At 39.9% G+C, this 20,024-nt stretch overlaps 1 protein-coding gene across 4 annotated transcripts in view; it reads right to left on the bottom strand.

The window, feature by feature from the left end:
- The window catches only part of tjap1 (tight junction associated protein 1 (peripheral)), an 84,150-nt gene extending 67,134 nt beyond the window's left edge, over positions 1-17,016 (bottom strand). For 2 of the 4 annotated variants that reach the window (XM_053679590.1, XM_053679589.1), the window contains exon 1: positions 16,586-17,012. The gene's annotated coding sequence lies outside the window, so the exon portion shown is untranslated. Of the gene's footprint in view, positions 1-16,585 lie in introns of all 4 variants that reach the window. The other 2 variants (XM_053679592.1, XM_053679591.1) reach the window with 2 other exon arrangements.
- Between the last annotated feature and the right edge of the window lie 3,008 nt (positions 17,017-20,024).

Below are 20,024 nucleotides of genomic sequence, written 5' to 3'. Positions count from 1 at the left end.
CAGCCCACGTTCTGTGTATTTATTATCAGACTGTGATGTATTTGCACTTTATGTAGGCTTGCGTACTGTTCCGTGTTGCACCATGGTCCTGAAGAAATGACATTTTGTTCCAATGTATACAAGCTATATAGAGGAATGACAATAAAAACCGTCTTGACTTGTCTTGCTTGTGCAGGATCTGTCAGCAGCAATCTTAACTAAATGACGGTTAGAATAAAAATATCTGCAAACATCTATATCAAAAAATAAATAACAATGGCATGAAATCCTTGCGGTAAACCAGTCAATCCTCCCTCCGCTGTCAATCAAAGCCAGCCGATTGAGGGTGGTTGAGCTCATGCATATGTAAAAAAGTAGTTAGTGTTTGGCTGGCTTCACATCTCTCTGAGGAAGCATGTTAGCCTTCACCCCCCGGTAGTTGTCGTGTGATAGGGAAGAGCTAGCTAAGTGGATGGGAATTGAAAAATTACAAAACTGGAAGAGAATTGGGTAAAACAACATTTTCTCCCAATGTAATAAAAATCTGATGAAAATAAAATGAAGTTCAACTGAATTGTTCACGGTGTAAGGGATTAGAGAAGTAAGCACATAAAACATAAAATCGCTGCTCCCAAAGCTGTTACTTCTGTACAATTCTACAGAAAGGTAACAAAGAATCAAATCTGTGCTATTAGGAATTATTATTAGAGCTTTGTTCCACTAAGCTTTCACTGGCATGTCAGAGACACAGATGGGTTTTTGTTCCTCAACTCTTCAGGTTCCAATTAAAGTTGCATTAAAAAAACATTTGGGCTGCAGAAGAGCTACAGACTCAAATCTGATCTACCGCAGTCTACCTCTCCGTAAATTTTACAAACACCCCAAATGTAATTGAATGGCCAAGATATGGTGGATGTCTGACAGTTGCGTCACACAATTTTCATAACACTGGAGCTACAAGGCTAATGCTAAAAAGTAATGGTGATGGAAGACACACTGTGGACAACCACTCTCTTGCTTTTTCTTCTTTTCTTTGGTATGATTTTGACAGGAACCCAAAGTGGAGTTGTCAGTCTTGAAACACAGAGACATTATACAGTCAGAGGCTACAGCCTAGAAGCTAATCATATGTAACATTACATAATATCCACAGAATGTCTACTTACTAATCTGACCAAATTTCTGTCACCGCTCAGCCAGCTTTTACATAACCAAAGGCCAGTTTAGAAAACTGAGAATTGCTAGAAAAAGTAGTCTCTGGTCCTGCCGTTGGACTCCAGAACACACTCATCACATGAAAATTACAAGATCAAACCAGACAGTACACATTGCATTTCATATATACATTATATGGCCAAATGTTTGTGGACACCTGACCATCACACCCATATGTGGGCCTTCCCCAAACTGTTGAAACCAAGTTAGAAGCACACAATTGTAAAGGATGTCTTTCCCTTCACTGGAACTAGGAAGCCCGAAGACGTTCCTACATGACAGTGCTCCTGTGCACAAAGCGAGGTCCACGAAGATGGTTTTGCCAAGGTTGGAGGAAGACCTCGAGTGGCCTGCACAGAGCCCTGACCTCAATCCCACTGAACACCTTTGGGATGAACTGGAATAGTGACTATCCTCCAGGCCTCCTCTCCCGAAATCAGCACCTGACCACTAATGCTCTTGTGGCTGAATGAGCACAAATCCCCACAGTCACGCTCCAAAATCGAGTGCAAAGTCTTCCCAGAAGAGTGGAGGTTAATATAACAGCAAAAGGGGACTAAATCTATAATAGGATATTCTTCCGGACTTTAGCTTTTGGCTTGTTGTCATCCATACATATGAGGATGACAACATGTTTACTGCTAAAAACATGAATTGTATAAATAAATAAACAAACAAACAAACAAATAAATTCAACAGCAGTCCTTCTGAAATTACTGGCATCCTCTGGGTGTATCCTTGAAGGTGGATGGAATCTCACTCACTGATGCCAGAAGTGAGTAGTCATATGTCACAGAAATGTTTGATCTGTTTTGAGTGTCATTTTTCTGGAAGTTAGCAGTGAAATTCAGCTTGCCCGTATGTCCCTCGGTTGTTTACCAGCATGGTGTTATATGAGCTGTCAGCTCAAAATCACTCAGAGTCTGCAGAGAGTGCTGGACAAACAGACGTCTAATCCAGGCTGGCTTTTCTACTTTTACTGCTAATTTAACCAATTTATTATATTTCTGCATCGAGTGCCCTCGGGTTATCTCACTCAAATGGAAAGCTGTTAGCAAACACCTCCATAAAATAAAGCGAAGAGCAAAAGTACACAATTCACTAATTAAGCAAGACTGAAGGGAAATGTGGAAAATCCAAGAGTAAATGTCAAAGTGGTCAATCTTTCTTTGGGTGAAGATGGCTCAGGAATTCATTTATTACTACCATCAAGCTCTGGTCACGCTTTGTTTCAATTTAATTCTCAGAATATTTTGAACAAAATTAGAATGATGAAAATTATGAGACTTATTTCTGAATCATAAACAATGCAAAACAAACCGTATTTCTGTCATTATAAAACTAAACAAATCAGAAATTGCTGCAAACAGAGGTTTAAAATTGTAAGCAAATGATACTACAAATTCACCATATCCAAAAATTTGATTGACTAAACAAAGTCTCAGGGAAAATGATGGATTGAAACAATGAGCTCTGGATCAGTGCCTGAGGTGTCATTTTAAGAAGAAATAGAGCTCCAAAGCAGGCTAGAATGGCCGGATTTATCCAGAACCTCTTTCTCAGACACTGCAGATTGCAGCAGCGCATGGCTGGTGGTGATTTAACATTACTGAAGAGCTCATTTTAACTGTCATAATGTGGCTGTTTATAGGGATGAGTACCAAACGTTCGACGTTCACCTCCGACATTGATCCAACATGTTTTTGTTCATTAAGTCAAAGTGAATTGTCGTTGTTCACGCCATTAAAAAAAAAAATGTAAAATCGCCCTAATTGATTTGCTTACCTTACATTCAAATGATGATTTCATTTAGGTGAAATGACATTACGCATTCAATATATTTTCTACTGGTATTTAAAATCCCAAATAAATAAATAAATAAATCAGTACGTAAACTAGGGCTGTAAGCTAGGATTATTTTCATAATCGATTATGAAAATCGTTGGCCGAATATTTTTATTTATTTTTTTTTTTCGATTAACCGGATGGGGCAAACTTTCAGGTTAGTGAAAAACTAATGTGTTCCATTTGAGATGATATTACCTTTCTCTAATTCATCCACTAGACCAGTGGTTCTGAACCTTTTGTGAGCTTTGGACCCCTAGTATATTTCAAACAATCCACAAGGACCCCCTCACTTCACATCACTTATAGGCTATATATTTAACAGTCATTTCTATATGTTGCTTTATTTTATTAATATTTTACATGAATAATATTAACATTAAAATTTAATCAAATCAAGATTTCATTTTTAACATTTTATTGTTGGTGTGACTTTTAATTTGACTCTGAATTATCCTTTGTTTATTTTATCCATCAATGCAACACTTATCTACCACTCATAAGTTTTTTGCAAATTATCATTTCATTTGTAAATAAATTTAAAATAAATCCATCAATGAATGATCGTCAGCTCAGCTAACGTGACATTTGCGAATAACCAAATTTATTAATTTTAAAACATCTCATTTGAATATGTTTTTATACATTTAACTATATATATATATATATATATATATATATATATATATATATATATATATATATATATATATATATATATATATATATATATATATGTGTGTGTGTGTGTGTGTGTGTATAAAATATTATTTAAACATTTTAAAAACTTTCCTATGGACCCCCTGCAATTACACCACTGAACACTATGGGTCCGCAGACCGCCGGTTGAGAAACGCTGCACTAGGTAGTGCATAGTGTAAGTGTATAGTACGTCATTTGAGACACAACTTTAGTATTTACTCTCCAGAGCGTATTTTCGGAACAGAAGTAACATAATGAGTAAATCTCCTCCGTGCCGTGCGCAGACCAACTAATCGAATTAACTAATTTCAACTAATTGAAAAGGCCGAATGTGATCAGTGAGCTGCATGACGTGCCAAATCTGGCCATCACATCAGATGGGTGGACCAACCTCCGGCAGGATCACTATCACAAGCCAGGGCAGTGTAAAACAAAGTCCTCCACACCAGAGCAAAGTCCAAATCACAAACTGGTGAAGTAATAGCAGAGGAGATCTCAGACATTCTGGAAGAATTTGAGATAGAGCCGAGCAAGATTGTAGATGTGACTGTTGATAACGCTGGCAAAATAGATATTGCCATCAAGAAGCTACAGATCCTAAAAACAGAATGTTTTGCACATACATTGAATCTGGCAGCACAGAAAATTTACAAAATTAAAAAATACTATCCATTACGACCTTTTCAACAGATTACCAGGAAGGAATTAATGTGTCACTAAGAGAACTTCTGGAGGGAGGGGTGTATTTTGGGTTGAGTGCCTTGCACATATCCCTACAGTTTATATAAAAAAAAATAATAATAAAAAATTTAAAAAAAGGGTAGTTTTCATTTGTTATATTGTTATGAAATTGTGTTGCTGTTTATTGTTTTGTGGAGTGATGGACTAATATACAGCCCTTTTGTAATTCGGGGGCAGCCTGAATCAGAGCAGTGGTCATATGGTTCAAGAGATCCTCTATGTCCAAAACAGTGTTGACGGAAAAGCAGCAGCTCCTTGATAAGTCAGTTCAATCTATTAGTATGAGTTAATTTGAAATTCACACATCTAACAATTTAAATCAATATTCAAGTGTAGTAATTAAATGTGTGGTTTTGGGGGTTTTTTGTTATTGTAATTGTTTCAAGCCTTCCACAACACTCACTCATCCTGGATGTCCAGACCAGGTGGAATTCGCCCTATCTAATGATAGAGAGATTCCCGGAGCAGTATCCAGCGATCCAAGCAGGCTTGGACCCACAACTGCAAAAAGGATTGACCAAGGACAACCAGGACCGTCTGAAGGATGAAGACTTCCATAAGGCTGAGGAGATTGTCCAGCTCATAAGAATCAACTATACATCCACACTGTGTGTTTCAAGTGAAAAGAATGCCACCTGTGGTCAAATCTTACCCATCCTTCAAATACTGGAAGAGAAATGGAAGAGGATACAATGTTTGTGGCAACTATCAAAGCGAAGGTGTGGGAGAAGCTCTCCCAGCGATATCAAAAGAAGAAATTCCAGCCTTCCTGTGTGAAGCCACAGCAACAGACCCCAGATTTTAAGGGAGGTCAATCAGTGATGCAAATTGGGACAGACTGAGGAAGAAAGCTGTTGACAACATGACAGGACATGAAGACAGGACAGAAGAGCACCAGCAATAGGAGGAGGAGTCTGAAGGAGACCGTGAGGAAACTGAGGGAGACAATTCCTCTATTGTACAAAACAAGGGGTGCCTTGGAGGAACTGTTCTCAGAGTAGGACAGGAAATTGAGGTTGACGATCCAAGAGGATACCTTAGTCCTCACCCTCAGCGAACCTGTTGACCTGAGGCCTGCAAAAGCCTGCCTCCCATTCCTACGGCTAAAGATCCTGTGATGTGGTGGTGGTAGAAGAGCGCTATTCTGCCCGTCCTCACAAACACTGCAACAAGCTACCTCTGTGCTCAAATAGTAAATGGTCTACACTTATATATCCAAAGCACTTTACACTGTGTTTCATTCACCCATTCACACACACAAACCAATGGTAGCAGAGCTGCCATGCAAGGCGCTTACTTGCTATCGGGAGCAATTTGGGGTTCAGTGTCTTGCCCAAGGACACTTCGGTATGTGGAGTCATGTGGGCTGGGAATCGAACCGCCAACCCTATGATTAGTGGACAACCTGCTCTTCCAACTGAACCACAGCCGCCCAAGCTCAAGCCTCCTAGACCCCTAGTGAGAGGGTGTTTTCAACTGCAGAGAACACATTAAGCCAGGAGAGGTCCCATCTTCTGCCAGAAAAGGCAAATATTTAATCTTTCTCCAGAAGAATAGTTAAAAACTGTTAAAACCTTTTGCAGCCTACCTGCATGCCCCACCCATGTTGCTCTATACCACTGTATGTTCTTTTACAGGAAAATATTATTTATTTCATTTGTTTTATATTCAGTTATTTTGTTTGTATAATAGTTATTTGTTCAAACATGGCCGTTTCTTTCACTATAGATAATTATTTTATTTCTTTCACACTTCAAAAAATAAAGCAATGTTAATTCTGTTCTCAATTGGTTCCTTTTTTTCATAATAAAAAAAAGAAAGAAAAAACAAAAAACACAACACACAGTACCGCTAAAAATACTGTTAAAATCCTGGATTGATAAGTAGTATCGATAAGAGTAGTAATACCGTTAAAACCTTAACGATACCCATCCCTAGTCCATTAACCATATGACCTATAATGCATGTCAAAAGTCACTGTGATCCAGAGCTATCAGGCGATTGGTCAAAGGGCAGACGATAAAGCCGCAGGCTCTCCACGAAAGAAGGCGATCATGTGACCAGCATGCTCTCTATATAATTTAAGTCTATGAGACGCACAGATTTAGACTTTTAGTGTTCAAACAGTACAGCTGCTTTAGAGGCATAAATCAACAGAATGTTGATCTCACCATTTCCACAATGCAAAAGTGACATTTTTGCACAGTGATGAATCGTGGCACGATCATGTTCGTGATAGCTGGCGGCAGGTAGCACAGCTCGTGAGAATTGCTTGAATCTCTGCAGCTTCGCCACGTCAACCAATCACCGCGTCCTCAGCTGTTGTCTCTCAGGATATCTCTTCCGAATTCTACTCTGTCAATTTTGTGTCATTTCTGATATGTAGTCTTTTCCTTGTCGTGTCATGATCCATCATTACACCCTTACTATTTAGGACATCATAAAGCTTACTTCATAATGAACTACATAATGAAGTAGTACTCCATAGCTACCAGGTATTCCTACTGTATAGAGACAAGGAAAAAGACAACATATCAAAAATGACACGCAAAATTTACAGAGAGTAGGAATTGTAAGAGACCATGAGAGACAACAGCTGAGGCCATTGGTTGACATGGCGGAGCTGCAGTGGATTCGAGCAATTCTCACGAGCCGTGCTACCTGCTGCCAGCCATCAAGAATGCCAGGAAGTGTGCCAAAGCCCGATCAAAATGAAAAGGCGCTCATTAACACGTGTCCATCAAATCCACAAAAGGGTGCTGATGTAGATGTGAATGCATGAGCAGCCTGTACGTGTGTGTGTGTGTGTGTGTGTGTGTGTGTGTGTGTGTGTGTGTGCGTGTATGCATTCTAAAACGAGATCTGTAATCATTTTATGTCACTTTAGTAGCGGTCGAACTCATGGGAGGTCAGAACAATGCTGAAGCGGCTCTTTTTTGGCTCCTCGTGTTTGATTCACTGCTCCTTGGAAAGGATGCACTCAACCAGCCATGATATGCAATCTGCAAAAGTGCCAGGAATCCGTGGAGCTAAAGGCAATCTTGGGCCTGCTGCAGAAACCTTTAGGTAACAAGAAAAAAGGAGCAACTTGAGAGAATACGACAGATTAAGTCACAGGGAGCCACTGTGCATTTTTGTTTAGTGTCTTGGACACTGAGGACATTCACAGTGCACACAGGATTACCAGGATTTCTTTATGTCAGCCTATAGAGTTCTAGATCACTTACACTACTGCTGTAACATGACACAGTAGCACAGCCGAGGTACCGGCATAAATAGTCTCTCAGTCTGCATGAACGCTGCCGCACATATTAGAGCTCAATTGTCTTTCTGTAAACATCAAATGCAGCTGTGCAACCATAACACATACTATGGTGCAATAGTGCAAAATATCTTGATACAACACCCTGGCGGGTTTAAGATAAGATAAGACTATTAATCCTCAGACGGAGAAATTTGGGTGTCACAACAGGTGAAGACAGGTAAAGAAAAATCGACATAATAAGGAGAAAAATACAGGGACCTTTAAAGAATACAGTGGATAATGGGTCAGCATTGGGCATTGACTGGAGGAGCTCCAAATTCAGAGGAAACAGGACAAGACACTGAGCAGGAGACAGGAACAGACAGAACGTCATACTGTATGAGTCAATGAATGTCCTGCTATGTGTTGGCAGCCGAGGTGCCATTGCAAGATGGCACTAGCAACCGACACTACCACCCCCGGATCTCCTAATATACAACCAGACAGCGTCTACGTCTGAAAACCTTCTTACATGACTAATAAATGCTGTACTTGGATTAGTGACGTGGCTGAAATCAAATCCCAACATTAATATCATGACAAGCGAAACCAGTTGGAGCATACAAAAGGACCGGAGAATATGCGTCTGCCTTTGGGCTTCTGTACATCTTCAGGAGTAAAGCCGTCATGCTGATGAGATACAAGAGCTCTGAGCACCAGCGCCGGTGTGTGTGAATGCAACAATGTGTGCACTAGACGGTTCTGTGCTTGCGCTGAAACATGTATGTGAGAATTGCTGTCTTTTTGCCCGGTCATTACATGCATTTTTTTTTTAATGATATTTCTGCTAAGGGAAGGAGGGAGTTTCTGTTTTTTCTCCAACGTGAAGGCCGAGTCTGGGCAAATCTGCTTCTTTATACATTTAAGTGCTTATATATTCCGTTTAAGGCAAGCTAAACAGTTCGTGAATCAATATCTTGAGTCACCTGATATTAAGGCTTGATATTCTCCTAGGCAGTGTACCGTGGAAATGTCAGGCAAACACTTAATTTGAGGGATGTGTTTAATTTAAAAGACATTGAGGATAAAGTTAACTTCAATCACACATCACCTTATTAGTAGTTTATAAGCAAGTGGTTCTTCCAACTATAAAGTTGAAGAAATGTAGCTTATAATCATTGCTGAGATCCAGTTGTAGAAAAGATTGAACATAAAGACTACGTTATAAAGATAATCTCTCCCTCTCTTTAGCTCCCTCTCCCCTTCTGTCGCGCCACACATAATTTTATGGAAATGCCAGTGATCCTGACCCTTTCTGCTCTCCGGACCTGCCGGATCTATCCTGATGCCCTACCTCTGGATGGAGCGCTCATTAAATGGAGGCTACAGCCTGGAGATTGCTTAGGATGGTACCGCTTGGACTACAATTACAACATACACTTTTGCACTCAAGTCTCCTTTAGTGAACAGTGGATCTGTTCAACAAACAGACTTCATAATAAAACCATAATGAACTTCCCTTTACTTTCACACTATCCGTTGTTACCTAGATGAGGACGGGTTCCCTTCTGAGTCTGGTTCCTCTCAAGGTTTCTTCCTCATATCATCTCAGGGACTTTTTCCTTGCCACCTTTCCCACCGGCTTGCTCATTAGGGATAAATTCACACACTTCAAATCTGTATACTGTGTTTATATGTTTCTGTAAAGCTGCTTTGAGACAATGTCCATTGTTAAAATCGCTATACAAATAAAATTGAATTTTATACTTGTATTGTATTATGTTAAAAGGAGTATTTAACAAAACATGTTTCAAAAATGACCCATTAAGAGACACAAGGCACAAATAAATTTGGGTCTTTTTTTCTGCCAATATACCCTCCTTCACCATTTTTACTCTGTATTATAGCATGCAAGATAACCTCAATATGAGAAAGCATTCTTTTTGGTATATTAAAAATTTTTTTTTAAAATTTTTATAAGTAGATACACAGAGACACAACGATAATATTAATCCTCAGTTAGATATCTTGAGGCTTGGGCAGGGGGCTAAAAAAAAAAACCCCAAAAAACCGTGAGAGACTGAGAAACATTGTAAAGCTGGTAGTTTGAATCTTTAGTGGTGTCAGACAAAAAGCAATGGTTATACTGCAGGTCACAGATAACTGGATTGAAGCAGCAAACATAAAACATGGCCCTGACATGCTGACAATGAGAGTGGGCAGCTGAAGGGCTAATTTGCACAAGAATTAAATGGATGGTTACTCAAGAGCATTCCACAGTGACTGGGGCACGGCTGAGGAGAGGAATGCATCCACCACGCAGTGCTGCAGACTCGGTCACCCTCACACTCAAAAGGCCTTCATGCAGACACAACTACAGCCCTCCAAAACAACATGACTTTCATCACAACATAAGCAGATAATGATACAGGCCTACTCTGGCCTTTTAAATTAAAAACAGAACAAATGGCCAAAAAAAATGCAGAATTTTAAATGAACTACTTTCTTACAGCTATACACTTCAAACAACCAAAACAAACCTGCACAACAAACCTAAGCTCTGCATTTCCAAAGTATTGGCAAATTCCTCATAATAAATGGCACATAAATGCACTGAATAGATATAGTTTTACTTTCTCTCGACTAACTTGTGTTCAGTGACCACCTAAACATGAGAGCTTCATAATAACAGTGGTGTTGAGGGGCAGTAGAAACGCTAATGACAGGTGAGCCACCTTGAATAAGGCCCATAACCCTCAACTATGCGCTTGGACTGGATTGTTCACAAGTTCCAAATGATGAAATATATATGTTGTCTACTGCAATATTTCGCATGCAAAACTCTTTCAGCATCTCATAAATCTGCCCAGCACAGACCTGTGCACACTACTCGATAGATAATTACATGCCTCAAAATCTCAGACCACTTTTTTTTTTCTAAGGCTTTTTCCACATGGAATGATAAAAAAGCAAACGCATAGATTAAAAAGGGAGATGATTTGACAGTGTGTCAAAGTGTACCAGCCTGTGCTTCATCTCTCCTCATTAGCACAAAACTGCAGCCCAGATTTCACTGCCACAGTTTACTGAACCACTCCGCATTACAAGCTCCAATTATGAAGATCACCCAATGTGTATCCAAACAGAGCTGGCACAGAAATGTCAAAAACTCATAAAGGACGCTAATCACTGACTGTACAGGTGCATCTCAAAAAATTAGAATATCGTGTTAAAGTAAAAAAAAAAAAAAATCCGTAATTTAATTTGAAAAGTGGAACTTTCATATAGTCTAGATTCATTACACATAAAGTGAAATATTTCAAGCCTTTTTTCTGTTTTAATCTTGATGATTACGGCTTACAGCTCACGGAAATCAAAAATCCAATATGTCAAAATATTCGAATAAAGAATTTATAATACAGAAATGCTGACCCTCTGAAAAGTTTGTTAATTTATGCACTCAATACTTGCTCGGGGCTTGTTGTGCAGGAATTACTGCATCAATGCGGCGTGGCATGGAGGCGATCAGCCTGCTGAGGTGTGATGGAAGCTCAGGTTGCTTTGATAGCGCCCTTCAGCTCGTCTATACTGTTGGGTCTGGTGTCTCTCAAAGATTATGGGGTTCAGGTCAGGCGAGATGGCCGGCCAATCAAACACAGTAATACCAAGGACAGCAAACAAGTTACTAGTAGTTGTGGCACTCTGGGCAGGTGCCAAGTCTTGTTGGAACAGGAAATCAGCATCTCTATAAAGCTCGTCAGCAGATGGAAGCATGAAGTGGTCTAAAATCTCCTGGTAGACGCTGCATTGACTTTTGACTTGAGAAAACACAGTGGACCAACACCAGCAGATGACATGGGACCTCAAATCATCACTGACTGTGGAAACTTCACACTGGACTTCAAGCAACTTGGATTCTGTGTCTCTCCACTCTTCCGCCAGACTCTGGGACCTTGATTTCCAAATGAAATGCAAAATATACTTTCATCTTCCCCATGATTGTGGTTGTGTGTACTGAACCAAACTGAGAGATTAAAGGCTCAGGAAACTTTTCCAGTTGTTTGAAGTTAATTAGCTGATTACAGCTCTTCTCAGGTAGACATTTCTGTATTATAAATTCTTTATTCGAATATTTTGAGATACCGGATTTTTGATTTCCATGAGCTGTAAGCCGTAATCATTAAGATTAAAACAAAAAAAGACTTGAAATATTTCACTTTATGTGTAAAGAATCTAGAACGTATGAAAGGTCCACTTTTTTAATTAAATTACGGGAAAAAACAAACTTTTTATTTTTTGAAATGCACCTGTATATAATTTGTGAAGCATAAAATCACTTACCAGAACTCAAGAAGGAAAAAAAGCACATCATACATGCATCACCATACATTTAGCAATCTTCCATCGTTCCCCATCCAGGCTTGTGCAATATTGATTTTTCCCTGCTTGTGAGTCACCATTAAGGAAATACGATTAATGATTTAATCTTCAGGAACCCACAGCCTAAAAAAAAAAAAGGACAGGAAAACCAGCATTTCCACTATTTCAGGTCTAGTAGGGGCGGATGTAATAATATCAGCTGTGCAATCAGGAACTACATACCGGCACGGCAATTGCAAAAACTCAGCTGTATGTCACACAATACATTTTAGAGATAATACTCTAACGGCCACATCACCGACATTTTCACCGTTCATCTAGTGCTCAAAGTGTTTAAACACATCACCTAATTTTCACTACCATAATTTTTTTTGTTTTACTCAAATTTCTGGCCAAAGATTTCAGCAGCGTTACTAATTACGAATTAATATTAACTCTATATTTGTGTAAATGTTAGCTAAGTCGAATGTAATGTGATGCATTTAATTTCACTTGAATGAACTTAAAACATTCCCCATTAACCTTTACCAGTGGGTGGTAGTTAATATCAGAGAGTTCACCACACTCGCTCTCGGACATTCCAGATTCATATGTCGATTGGCTCATCTCCCATTCTTCTTACTGAAACAAAGAAGGCTTCTGTCTTTTTTTTCCAGCAATAACCCGTACTAGCATACCCCCAAGGTCAAACTGTGACTGATTAAATGGTTACATCACAAAAGCACTCCTACTGCAAACCCTTCACGGGCACTTTTCACTGTGCTAACAGTGACGCTTCTCAAAGTACTACTTTCAACCAAACCTTTTACAAATCCTTGGTCACTTCAAAATTGATAAACCTCCCATTCCAACACCCCAAACCCCTTAATAAATAGACACATCGCCAGTGCACCAAGTATGTGCATGTCTAGTGACTAAAAGACACCTTTATCAGGAAATAAGTGCAGTGCCATCGCAAATCGTTCAGGTCCCAAGGCGTAACAGGTCTGTACAGCTTTACCATTTAGCCATCAGGCTGCTTTAACATGAATGAAGGTCACGTTAAATGCAAACTAAACAGACCAACAGGTAAACGATGAGCAATTCAACATAAGCATTAACAAAAGGTTGAATTAATTTTTTTGCCCACATCAGCATTTAAACCAATTGTGGGTGTCCCATTAACAATAACTGAAAGAAACAACTGGCTTAGACTTACACAACACCTGAATTCTACTAATAGTCAACTGAGTATCACATATTCAGTAGTATTCATATCACAGTATTCAGTAGTCCTGACCAAATTGCACTTATAATAAAAACTCAGGAGTCGGAAAATGCTCACTGTAGCTTACAGTTATTACTGTACAGGTCTGCACATCATGTAGACCTCTCACAAACCAGTTTAAAAATGCAGAGATTTTGTTTTAAATTTGTGAATAATTCATTTGACGAGACTGAACAAAGGCAGTCAGAATATTTTGATGAAAAGCAAATCATACTTGAGAAACTCATCAAGTCAGACATGTTCACAACAGCAGTGAAAGTGTTTTAAGCCTCCCTGGGCTACACATACAGTGCATCTGGAACGTATTCACAGCGCTTCACTTTTTCCACATTTTGTTACGTTACAGCCTTATTCCAATATGGATTAAATTAATTATTTTCCTCACAATTCTACAAATAATACCCCATAATGTCAATGTGAAAGAAGTTTGTTTGAAATCTTTGCAAGTTTATTAAAAAAAAAAAAAAAAAAAAAACACACGTACATAAGTATTCACAGCCTTTGCCATGACACTCAAAATTGAGCGAAGGTGCATCCTGTTTCCACTGATCATCCTTGAGATGTTTCTACAACTTGATTGGAGTCCACCCGCGGTAAATTCGGTTGATTGGACATGATTTGGAAAGGCTGTCTATATAAGGTCCCACAGTTAACAATGCATTTGAGAGCACAGACCATGCCATGAAGTCCAAGGAATTGTCTGTAGACCTCCGAGAGAGGATTGTATCGAGGCACAGATCTGGGGAAGGGTTCAGAAACATTTCTGAAGCATTGACAGACCCAATGAGCACAGTGGCCTCCATCATCTACAAATGGAAGTAGTTTGGATCCACCAGGACTCTTCCTAGGGCTGGCCGCCTGGCCAAACTGAGCGATCGGGGGCGAAGGGCCTTAGACAGGGAGGTGACCAAAAACCCGATGGTCACTCTGACAGAGCTCCAGCGTGTCTCTGTGGAGAGAGGAGAACCTTCCAGAAGAACAACCATCTCTGCAGCACTCCACCAATCAGGCCTGTATGGTAGAGTGGCCAGACGGAAGCCACTCCTAAGTAAAAGGCACATGACCGCCTGCCTGGCGGCACCTTTGCCAAAAGGCACCTGAAGGACTCTCAGACCATGATGAAACAAAGATTGAACTCTTTGGCCTGAATGGCAAGCGTCATGTCTGGAGGAAACCAGGCACCAGTCATCACCTGGCCAATACCATCTCTACAGTGAAGCATGGTGGTGGAAGTATCATGCTGTGGGGATGTTTTTCAGCGGCAGGAACTGGGAGACTAGTCAGGATCGAGGGAAAGATGAGTGCAGCAATGTACAGAGACATCCTTGATGGAAACCTGCTCTAGAGCGCTCTGGACCTCAGACTGAGGTGAAGGTTTATCTTCCAACAGGACAACGACCCTAAGCACACAGCCAAGATAACAAAGCAGTGGCTACAGGACAACTCTGTGAATGTCCTTGAGTGGCCCAACCAGAGCCAAGACTTGAACCCGATTGAACATCTCTGGAGAGATCTGAAAATGGCTGTGCACCAACGCTCCCCATCCAACCTGATGGAGCTTGAGAGGTCCTGCAAAGAAGAATGGGAGAAACTGCCCAAAAATAGGTGTGCCAAGCTTGTAGCATCATACTCAAAAAGACTTGAGGCTGTAATTTGTGCCAAAGGTGCTTCAACAAAGTATTGAGCACATGTGCTTTTTTTGTTTTTATTTTTAATAAATTTGCAAAGATTTCAAACAAACTTCTTTCACATTGTCATTATGGGGTATTGCTGTAAAATTTTGAGGAAAATAATTAATTTAATCCATTTTGGAATAAGGCTGTAACATAACAAAATGTGGAAAAAGTGAAGCGCTGTGAATATGTTCTGGATGCACTGTATGTTGCCTGATACCTTACAGATAGTTAAATGATGGGTTTTGTGACAAACTTATATCCTATAAATTGCTAGTCATATTCTCAGTTACCGCTATATTTCATTATCGTTTATTACAGCAGTAATAATTACTGACCTTATTCTGAAGAAGACAATATTGTGATTAAGGTGTTTACATGAGTTTCTTTTAGAATACTCCTTTCATGTTCCCCTTTTACATGTTATAGAACACAGATCGATTAACAGCACACGTCATTACATCACCGTGCCACGTGCATACTTACCCACATGTATCTCCCCTACTATATAGTAGGTAAGTACGCGGTTTGGGACGCAGCCATGCTCTCGTTTGCCGTCATACGGTTGAACACTGCCGTGTGTGTACGTGTCCTGTCGCAAAATGCGGTGAAAACTCCCACACAACGTTAATAATGTGATTAAGGTGTGTACACGTCTGTAATGCACTTCGAGAATACTCCACGTCTTAATTCGATTTGTGTGCACTTCGAGTATGACTTTAGTTGGATTAAGGTAATCAATAATCACTGTTTAGATGGTAGTTTCTTAATCCGAGTATTGTCTTAATATCGGATTATTGTTGTCCATGAAAACGTACTGAACGTTATAGACAGTGTGACCCTCGAATGGACTGAAATCGGTGTCTTGGGTGGATTTTTGGTCAACTCATTACCAGGGTGAAGCTTCAGTCCTTCCTGAAAAAATGACTCCACATGACCCATCTGTTCTTTCACACACACATGAAGAGTCCCCAGTTTGGCAAAAGATGAACTGCACTGAACTTCAACAGAAGTAACCAATTCACACTATTAAATTAAATAAAACAGGTTTTGCCGATTGCTTTACTTCTACACTTCACCTGATTGCTTGCTTAACTCAGGGTCAGCGAGCATTGCTATTAGTATCAGTATTGAAACCGGTATCCTTCATTTCCATCAATCCATGCCATTTGGATTGAAAATCAGTCTCTTGACGAAGATACCAGTCTGGTGCAGGCAAACTGGGAACAATGTGAAATGTCAGGTTTCTTTTCTCAGCCTGAGGCTGTTAACAGTCTTCTCGGGGTGGACGAGGACAATCAAATCCTCCTGTTTACCGCATAATCACGGATTAATCTGACCATCTCGACTGGTAATACTGTACAAGAACCAGTCTAGCGACATTTAATCCTATACTACTAGCGGTGCCATCAAACCGCTATAGTAAACCGTTTACTGGGTGTGTTAATTAATCACTACTTGATATCAGTGATTGTGTTACTGTCAGAATAATAATAAAAGGCATTTTGACACAGAACGATGTACATATAGAGTTCCTACCTTCCGTTTTCCCCCCCTCTTCCAAAATCGCTGTGGAGAACCAGGCTTCCTAAACCCGTCAGATTAAATCAACAAGCGCTTCCTCCGAGCCACGGTGATAAAGTTTGTGCACTATTTCCCCCAGTTCTGCTAATACTTGCTATCGTCAGGAGTCGCGGTTAGTCTCGGAACGTCAGCTCGCTTCTCTACTGCAACAATAAAGACACCGAGTCCGCCGGTCGTGCTTTACTTGCCTCCAGCGAAACAACCAAAGCGCCGATATCCAGCTCTCACCGTCAACGTGTTTAAGATCCGACCGAAAGTTATTCTCGTCTCCTCTCTCCCAGCGCCATCTTTCCCGCGGGGCACGCCGGGTAATCCTGAGGAATCCCCACGCAGCGCGCGCGCGGCCTGACGTGTATCCAGTCAAGCGCTCCGCTCGGAAGCAGGTGGGACATTAAGGATTTAGGCTACGTCCCAAACCGCATCCTACCCTACTAAACAGTACGCAAAAACAGCACCGATAACATTGAAGGTGTAGGAATAGGACGACCAGTGTAGTGCGCTTTGAGAAGCAGCCTCGGTTTGACACGCTTGAGCACGCTCAAGCGCCAGCTGTTGAAATGAAAACCAGTCAATAAAATAGTTTCTACATTTGGGCTTTACGTAGGCTAGAAAACGATGCTGTCATAGGAAATCTTGATGTTTGATACTGAGAAAGTCGCACAAATGAAAAGTCGTTTATAAATGTCTAGTAGTCTAAAACAGTGATTCCCAAAGCTTTTCCTTCCTGTATAGTTCAGTTCCAGTCCTACAAACAACAACAGAACAAGTGGACGTTCGCACAGTAGGAGCGAGTGAGCTGGCTTTGGGACACACACACACGCACACACAAACAAACAACTGTTTTTATTCTGTAGCTGTTCACTACAAATGGATCTTTAACCTAACTGGGAAATTATCTTCATCCCTCTAGTTCATACAGGTCATGTTATCTGAATTAAATGCCTCAGAGTAAACTAGTGTGCTGTCAGTGTGTTCTTGCACCCCAAGATGAATTAATAAAGAAGAACTATAGCACAAAAAGAACGCTATCCTACAAAGAAAAATCCCAGATCCCTGTCATGTCTATGTACATGCTGTTCATTAGTATGATATCTACATCCGCACAAACTCTGAGCAGAGAGAGATACATGGCCAAATTTTGGCATCAGTACTCAGTAGAGGAGACTACAGTTCCTCATAGCAAGAACACCAGCACCAGATGGCAGTCAAGGGTTCTGCTGATCTTCAGTGACAGAGGGGCCACAAGGAATGCAAAGCTTCTGCACAGTGTTATTATGTAATCAGTGAGGTTTACAAACACAAACAACAACAAAAACTCTGCCCAAAAGTTACTGTGAAACACATTAAGTCTCCCAGCCTGAATGAGAAAACAGCATTGAAAAAGACAATAAAGCCATCACAGCTCAGACAAGAGCACAAACCATTACCAGGAAAGCATAGAATTGAGTTTCAGCTCACTTTTATAGATCCTGGTTCAGGATTTATAACACAGCTCTGCTGAATGCTGAAATCTGATTGATCAGAATGTGTTGATTAATTTTCTATAAGCTAATAGCACAGTCCTGATAGTAGTTTCAGCTGCAATTCAATTTATAATTGGAATTCAGTGATACTAATTGGTTATCATATCTATAGCAACAGCTAGTAGACAGGGACTTGAATAGCAGACACTCCACACAATCTAAGGCTAACAACAAACAGATGAAACAAGAGTTGTTATTTAACAAAGAAAGATGTATATTTGTTGATATAGTGATCCTTCCTGTAAATTAGATATTTCTATAACATTTATGGAAGTAATCTCAGGAAACCTCAGTATCTCAGCTCAGGATGGTCCTAGCTCCTTGAAACGAAAACTGATCTCTAGAGCACATTTAGTTATAATTACTTACAGATTTCAGCTGGTTCCTTGCCTTACCTTGCCTTGGAGAACCGCTTCTTCTTAGCATGTTCGATAGTTTTTTCCTGTGCCATTCCGCTTTATTACACATAACTTTATTTATGGACATTAATGTTTGTATTTCTTTATATGTGTGGATTTCATGTGAATAACCTCATCGGAAATATATTTACTGCAAGAAAATGTTGACGGCTACAATAATTATTTCGCCCACTCTATGTATATAATATACATATATAATATGATTTGCACATTCATGTTCTTTAGACTTAGAACTTAAGTCCAAATGTAATGCTCAAGATTTCTCACAGTTCTATATTTAGGGTCAGTTTATAATGGGAAGGGTTCGAGCCTCTGTTTTAATTTTAGAGGATACCTAGGCAAGTATAGTGTGCATGTAGAACATTTCAGGTTTGAGACTTTTTTTTTTGATGGGGTCGAGAAAGTGAAATTTCAAAAAAAATTCCCTCATGTTTTGGTTGAATAGCTCTGGTGCGGGACCAGATACAAACTTGAAATTTTCACAGAAATAAGTCCTCTATAGTAGCATTCTGCTGTAAAAAATAAACTCTTAGTAAATAGGTAAACTCTGCAGGACAGATTTGAAGAACCAGCCTGATTTATCATTTGGTACAGGTGTACATTTGGTATACATGAATAGATTTGATCCAGATATGGAAGTACAGTGTTCATTTGGGTGTTTTAGAAATAAACAGTGTCAAAAATAGAGCTGTGGTGTTGTTTCTCATGTGATAAAAGCATTAGTTCTGAGCTGTAGTCTCCTAATTCGTTTACTAAAAAAAAAAAGGAGTCAAATTAAAAATGGTCAAGCAACCAACTTTGCAATTATTTGACCACTTGAGATGGCATGACCCATAACGTAAGTGATAACAGTAACTAACTTGTCTGGCAGATGTTCCACAATTCATTATTAAGTTAAAATCTATTTATTTATTTTTCATTGTTGGCAAATTGGTGTAAGATGGATATGCTGTTAGTGGAAATCAGTGTTATGGCAGTTACATCACACCACACAATCATGAATTATTTTCCTATAACAGCACACCTTGTTGTGTTTTATTTCTTATGTAATATGTAATTGAAGCAATGCAATCATATCAACATTTCAGGCATATTAGGGAGCTAATAAGATAAAGATTCTTTTACACAATGTTTGGCCATTCAAAGGCCATTCCCTAAGGCTTGGTTTATTACTCCAGGTTAGAGGCCCTTCTTCTGGCAGCCAGAATCTGAAGGTTTCTTAGTAGTGTTGCACTGGCATTTCACAGATAGATACAACTGACCTCAGAACAGCCTGTGGTGAACACATGCCACTGGAATGGTCCTGGTCTGCTGACCTCAGACCTGCTGCTTTGTAGTATGACAGGAAGCCAGTTGAGGGTAGAGGATCATTTGCATTTCATTCAAAAAAGGGAACGTGCATCAGGAAAATCAGGTGAGCACCAGTCACCTGCCAACATGGATTTAGTGGAG

This window comes from Ictalurus punctatus, chromosome 3 (genome assembly GCF_001660625.3).
Source record: "Ictalurus punctatus breed USDA103 chromosome 3, Coco_2.0, whole genome shotgun sequence".
Classification (NCBI taxonomy): domain Eukaryota; kingdom Metazoa; phylum Chordata; class Actinopteri; order Siluriformes; family Ictaluridae; genus Ictalurus; species Ictalurus punctatus.
The sequence above is the reverse complement of the archived record's forward strand: the minus strand, read 5'-3'. Positions and strand labels throughout refer to the sequence as shown.